Source organism: Lonchura striata, chromosome 1A (assembly GCF_050655825.1).
Source record: "Lonchura striata isolate lonStrDom1 chromosome 1A, ASM5065582v1, whole genome shotgun sequence".
NCBI lineage: Eukaryota > Metazoa > Chordata > Aves > Passeriformes > Estrildidae > Lonchura > Lonchura striata.
This window is the reverse complement of record NC_140741.1, coordinates 63005007-63012258: the sequence shown is the minus strand read 5'-3', so window position 1 is coordinate 63012258 and position 7252 is coordinate 63005007.

Genomic DNA, 7252 nt, shown 5'->3' with positions numbered 1-7252 from the left:
TAACCTTGTGAGTCCCTGTTAACCTCAGCATGCTCTGGTTTTATGCCATTCCATGAGAGAAAAGCACCATTTTTATATATCTAAATATATATACCTTGCCCAGAGAGGCTGTGGGGATTCCCTTGCTGGAGAGATTCAGGAACCATCCAGCCACAATCCTTTGCCATGAGCTCTAGGCTGATCTTGCATGAGCAGGGAGGTTGGACCAGACACCCACTGTGATCCCTTCCAGCTCTACCCATTCTGTGATTCTGGGAAACTACTTTCGTTAGATTTCTCAGGAGGAAAAGGGAACTGGAAAAGGTCTGTGAAGAAGTTGGAAACATTAAGAGACTCCATATATCACGAGTTTCCTGTATGCTTCCCTCTGGCCATCTTGTTTGAGTGCTGGTTTTCAACAAAATCTGCAAATAGCAATGGTAATTGCTGTTATTGCTATTAGCCACAATGAACTTGTACCTAATTATTGTCTTAGACGTTCCATTTGCTTTTCTTCAGTCTCATGGACACAAAGTTATCTTATTATCATAACTTCCTCATCAGAGCAAAAAAAAATTGAAATTTCCATTTTCTTTCTAAGGTTTCTCTGTAACTCTTCCCATTTTTATCTCTGTCTTGTTTGTTGCTGCATAGACAACCCAGTCTGCTCTCTTCCACTGGCAAGACTTATCTAAAAGTGCTTGCTAGTTTAGAAAGCTGCTCTGCTTTTTCCAGATCTCCCTTAAATAAAAAAATATTTTTCTGCAATTTTACAGACTTAACTCTTTTGTAGTTCTTTTTGAGGATTCCTTTTGTGGAGTGTCCCATCAATATGACAACATGATCATGGGATAATTTGAAATTATCTTTATATGCAAATCTCCCCAGTTTTGTCACAAAACTTTCTTCTGTGGTGTCACATCAGAACTTTGCCCCTTAACACATCCTTTATCTGTGTTATTTGTCTTTATCTTTTTCATGGTGAAATCTCTCTGCTGCAAGGGACAAAGCCTAATTTTTTTAAATTCTGCTTCAATATAAAGCTGATTAGTAAAAAGCAAAAGTTATTTTATCAGATCAGTCTTTTATCTAAACTATAGCAAGAAATTGGAAAAGTCAGAAAACTACTACAGGTTTTTTGTTTTGTTTTTGAAGGGCATTTCTCACTACAGAGTTCTGCTGATATATCTTCAAGCCTTCAACAGAATAATTAATGATGATTTGCTTAGACAGAATTTTTGTCAGCATCTTGTTCCTCCTCCTGCTGACTCTTTCTGGCACCTTACATTGTTCCAGATCTTGAATAATGGTTTAATTTAGCTCATATGAACATATCTTAAGCTGTATCTTTACAATAATGAAATATTGTAAAGTTAGGGCATTTCAGAGTATTAATAGAAAATGTTACTATGCTAAAAAGACTACATTAAATCACTATTGGCTAGTGAGGAGAAGATATTTTAATTTGGAAAAAATTAAATACATTTCTTGCTGCTGTAGATGGTGGGAGCACTGTCCCAGTGTTGAAAGAGAAATAATCCTGGGAAACTCAAATGATTTCTGTGCTGTATCTGTCCTCTATTATCTGTAAAACTGACTTTGGACTGTTCAACTGGCTTATTGAAATCAGAATTTTTAATGTGTATGGGGCTTAACTTCTCCCTCCAGAAGGAACCACACCAAGAAATAATGTCCTTCAATTTAAATGCAAGCTCAGCTAAATTGTTTCTCATACCATTTGCCTACAGACAGAGGTGAGGTTCTTCAACGCTTGTCTTCCAGCATTTTTCTTTGGCATGTGAGAGATTTTTAGAGGTACTTGTTTAGATATTTTTAATAAAAAATAAATTCATATTAATCCAGGGACATATTTTGTTCCCCAGGGATTTCTGATAATAAATTATGCTCTGTGTAGCAGAATTCTGCAGTCAGCATTTTATGTATACAAAGTCCATAATGTGGTCCTGTATCTGGAGGAGAACTATCCTGTAAATATGTCCTCAGGTTGATGTCTTAGGAAGTATGCAAGGACAGTCAAATTAAGATGGATATTACACTATATCTTTTCTTCAGTCACTACTGCAAGACTTGTTATTTATTTTTTCTATCTGTGAGAGTCCTGTCACCATTGCACAAGGGATTGCTGTGACTGGAATTTCTGCCCACACCATGATTATGTATAGGGCATTTTCCTCTCTCGTGTTTCTGGTTGTTTTGGTTGTTACTTCTGAGCCTGAACAAATCCCCTGTGCTCCCTTTATCTGGGTGATAATTCCAAGGCATATTGACAGATTCAATGTCAACATTGTTTCTTAATACTGTTGGTTTTCTTTTCAGATATGCTATGCTGGCAAAAGGGCAGAATTTTAAATGTGCTTCTTTGTGCTTTAGGTATTTGTGGTAGTGTTTAAGCTTAAAATTTTTGCAACAGTTCACTTAGTGCCTGATGGCCAGGCTGGTTCAGATGGAGTTTATCAGATATCTGTCACTTGCCACCTTGCTGCGGACAGTTCTTTGCTGTGAAGCTGTAAGGAAAAGAGAGTGGGCCTGTGGACTCTTTCTTCCTCCAAGGCTAAACTCCTTTTATCCTAAAGCTTCTCATCCTACACCATTCTGCAACATCTAGTTGTGTTCTCATAGCATTCCTTCACCTTGGATACCTGTCTGGGACTCCCAAACGAATCAGTGCATAATTGGTTCAAATAATCTCAGCAGATTGAATGTGCTTGAGAATTTCATTCTCATTGCTAAACCATATCCATCAATGTCCTGTTAAATAGTATCCCAATCACAAGGAATCACAAAGAAGTAGATTATTTTTAATAGAAGTGAATAAATAATTCTGGCCTTCACATGTTTGTCAGTTTTTGTGCTTCTGAGCGTGACTCACAGCAAGTCAGCTTTTTTTTGTACCTGCTTAAGAACTACATCTGGCCACTAGGTCTTACCTTTGGAAACCAATGCCTATGTTTCTGCTGGCACCTGGGTTGGTAGACTTCCAGACATGCTGTGAGACTTCTTGCCTTGACTTTTGGAAGAGGTGAATTTTAGATTACGGTGATGGCTTTGTATCACACCACATAAATTGTTATTTCTTGGTATGCATTGCATAACCAGTAATGAGGTGTTTGCATGTTCTTCAAAGAGTAACAGAAGTTCAGTCACTTCATTGCTCAGAGTATTGTAAAGTTGAGATAGCTTGAAATTGCTGTCACACAGATGGGTGAAATGCCACAGGACACCCTGAGGATTCCTGTTACAAATATGCCTTACTGGTTCTGAATTGGCACTGTGGATCCAGCAGTTTACCAGTTTTGGGTGTACTGAGGTGCCCTCTACCAAGAGACACTCAGGTGGACCTGCTGTCTCTTTTTTCCATGCTGGGGTTTCCTCAGGAGTTGGGTGACAAGTAAATGTTGCTCATGGGTATTCGAGTGCATCTGTCTAGCATCAGCTTGGATCAAGAAGCACCCTCCTGAGCAGGAGCTTGCCAAATCACATGTGGCTTTATAAAGTTAACGGTGCAAGTCTTGCATTTCTGGCTGGTTTTTGTTGGTTCAGATATACAGCTGTAAGGCTTGGGTTAGTAAAGATGGTTCTTTATGTCCCAGGTCATATAAAAATGGCAAAACTGCTTCCTGGACTGACACCAGCGACTTGTGGTTTGTGCAGCACTGTACCTGAGCCAGTGAACTTTGTAATTGTAACCTCTGAGCTATACTGAGTGTGTCCCTGACATAATGTGCAACTAAAATAAGCCTCTGCAGCTGGTCAAGTGATGGCTGTGGAGTGTGGGATGCAGTGCAGGAAGGGAGCTGACAGGAATATTAGACTCAGTCACCTGTACTTTGTCCACACACTGAGATTCCCAAACATCCAAACAGCTGAGCTTCTTTTCCTTTTGGATCAAATCAGCACAAAGTATTTTCTCTTCCTCCCAAACCAACTCTCCTCCACTTCATTACAGTGATGAGTATCAGTTTGGTCAAATAGAGTTCATCATAATTAATTCCTCTGGCTTTTATAGGAAAAATAATGAAATATTTCCAATACATTTATTTCAGAATTCAGATATACTTCTAAATTGTTTCTCCAGCAGTGTTTGGCCAATGCAGAACTTGTAATGTTCGTCACAGTGTGAAGATTTTACTGCTGTTCATCTAGAGTTAAGTTTATAATTGAATCCATGTTTACTGCTCTGGAGTAAATGCTGAGTCCTCTGGAGCTGAGACCATTTCTAGTTCTTTGTTTATCACCTGATGTGTGGGCTAATTCCAACCAGAATCCCTGCACTAACACAGTTACAACAGCAACCACAGTGTCTGCAGGGCATAACTGAGCTTCACGTGATGGAGGGATCAGAGACCTGGAGCTAAACTGATCGACTTTTGTTTTGTATTTCACAATACACAGGGTGTATTAGACACGTGAGACAGACACACAGTTGTGTGTCCAGGTGAAAATACAGGGTTTCAACACTTCTGCAGTACATGTAAAGTTCAACCAAGCTGCCACAGTTGTGTTTGAGGATCAAATGCCGCCTGTCCAGTTTATAAATACAGAAGATGACTTTCTAATGATTCAGGCCTCCATTTTCATTCTAGCAAACTGAAGGTTCTATTTTCTTCATTTGATTTGTGAAGAAGAAAAAAACCAACAAAAAATGGAACACCCTAGAAACACCAATTACCCCGAGTTTCTTTTTTTGATGAGTAGACAGCATGGAAGATTATACATATTTACTGATTGCCCAGTTTCTGTAATATTCATGTTGGCTTTTCAGGAGAATACCTGAAGCAAAACAAGATAAATCAACACATTTGTAAAAAGCTCTAGAGGGACAGACTGTGGGCATTTTGCTACAACCCATGAGTTAGAGAAGTTACAGTTTTAAAGTTTATGACATCAACCACTGTCCTCACATGAACTTCACCCTTGAACTGTTTTTTTCCTCTGGGCTTGTGTTAACATGCTCAAACACTTTCTAGTTCAGCCTGATCCTGTAAAATGCAGTGGTACTCTAGTGAGCTGCAACTGAGTTTAGTACACTCAGGATCTTGTGCACTGTGTGTTTAAAGAGAAGGGGGAAAAGAATCTGAATAATTCATTTATGCTCACCAGAAGAATTGAATGGAGGACAAGCTCTACTATACAGACAGTGTTCTGGCCAAAAAAATAACACAAGATTATAAAATTTATATAATTTAAAGAAATGTGATTATTTTCCCCCTGCATCCTTCCTTAAAGGGAACAGTGAGGTTTATCAGGAAAATACCTTGCTCCTGTTGTTCCTGAGGAGAGTGAATATAAATTGAAGAGGATTGGACAGAGCCCCAAGCATTGTCCATTCTCATAACAGTGCACCACAGATTATAGTTTGACTCACAGATAAATCAAGACCATTTCAGTCAACAGGGGTGTTTGTAACGTGTCTGGGGCTGTGATGCTGCATAAGGATGCAGTGCTGTTCTGCTAAGTCATCCCAGCTGCAGGTGAGGAGTCCCAGCACACAGATGCATGATCATTTCTGCTCCTTCAGAGCTGGGGTGTGCAAATTGCTGCTGGACCGAGCCACTCCTTGGGCTCCTTCTGTGCAGAGGGTGAAACACAGTTGTCTAGCAGAGCACTTTTAAAAACAGGGACATCCTCAAGGAAATCTATAGGTTTATATATATATATATATATATATATATATATATATATATATATATATATATATATATATAGTTCCTTATAGCTCCTTAAGGTAAAAATGAAGGGAAAAGGTTTGTCTTTAGAATATTAGCTTAAGCTGATAACAGGCAAAAACTGCCTTGGGTGCTTAAATTTAGGATGTTAGCTGTCTGTTGAATTGAGCAGGATTAAAATTGGTGTGTTTGGTGAGTAATTGCAAAAATGACGAAGTTGTGTCTAAGTAAACTCATTTTCAGAGCTGGAGTCTTTCTCTTTAATGTCTCAAACAAAATTAATCTCTGAAAAAATGTTGCTGGGTTTTTGTAAAGTGGCCTTACACAATATTTGCACTGCGCAGGTCGCTGTGGCTCCCAAGATCTCTGTGGACTGATTTACAGGAAAAGCAGAGTCACTGGAGCAGCGGGCAGTCTCCTAGAGCACTGCCCTGCAATCCTTACGGTGTATGGGGTGTAGGTTTCTTCTCGGCCCCCTTGCAGACCCCCCCACCCTCACGCTCCCCGCAGAGCACGGGCAGCGGGCTGGCAGCAGGGCTGGAGCCCCTCACCGCCCTTTGCTCTGGGGCTGCTGCTCACACACGTGGGCAATTTTCTGCTCCCACTGTCCGCAGGGGGAAAGATTGCAGCTGCATTTTGTGAAGAGCTTAATCCCATTAGTGTGCAAGGAGCGTGGCCTAGGAAAGTGCTCTGGGTGTAAGCAAAGGAACGGGCTGAGGGGAGGCAGGCGCTGGAGCGGCCGGGCTGCGGCCCACACCGAAACAAACGGAGAGGCATCGAGGGCTCCTGGGCTGAACTAACTGGCACCTGAAATGCTGTACAGTTTTCTAGGAATGGCACTTTTGGATTTAGCTCTTTTTCTTTCCATTAAATTCTGGGGCTAAACAAACTGGCTAAACAAACTGGCGCCTGAAATGCGATACAGTGTTTGACTAGCTACGAGAACAATCATATCTATCTATCCTCTGCAACAATACAGTTTTCTAGGAATGGCACTTTTGGATTTAGCTCTTTTTCTTTCCCTTAAATTCGACTTTATGTTGGAATGCATGGAATAGAAACTTCTCTGAGTCCCTCAGAGAGAGAAAGGAATGCAGGGTTTGAATTGGAACCTCTAGAGAAGATTAAATATATTAAGCCACACAGATATGAAATAGAAGTGTAAGTTTTAGTTTTAAGTAAGTAGAAATATATCTTAAGTGCCTTAAGAGACTGTGTTAGCTAGTAAAAGGCCCTAAAACCTAGTTTAAAGGCCAGTAGTGTTATAGATACACATTATAATATTGGCTTTTGCAAATATTAAAATGGATTTTATATGTGTAGTGTTAAAGTAACTTTGTTATAAAAATATAGTTTTTATTTCTGTTGTTGATTAAGCTTAGATGTAGTAGTGAAATAGCTGATATAAGTATGCTTGTGTTAAAATGCCTGCTTGGATGGGATAACATCCAGTGAACATAGGATGAGGACACCTGTACAGATATGCCAACTATCAGCACTCACTGTCTGAAGACAGTGTGGACCAAGGTCCAAAAACTGGAGGTGATAAGAATGGACTAAAACCACAACCAAGGAATAGGCACGCC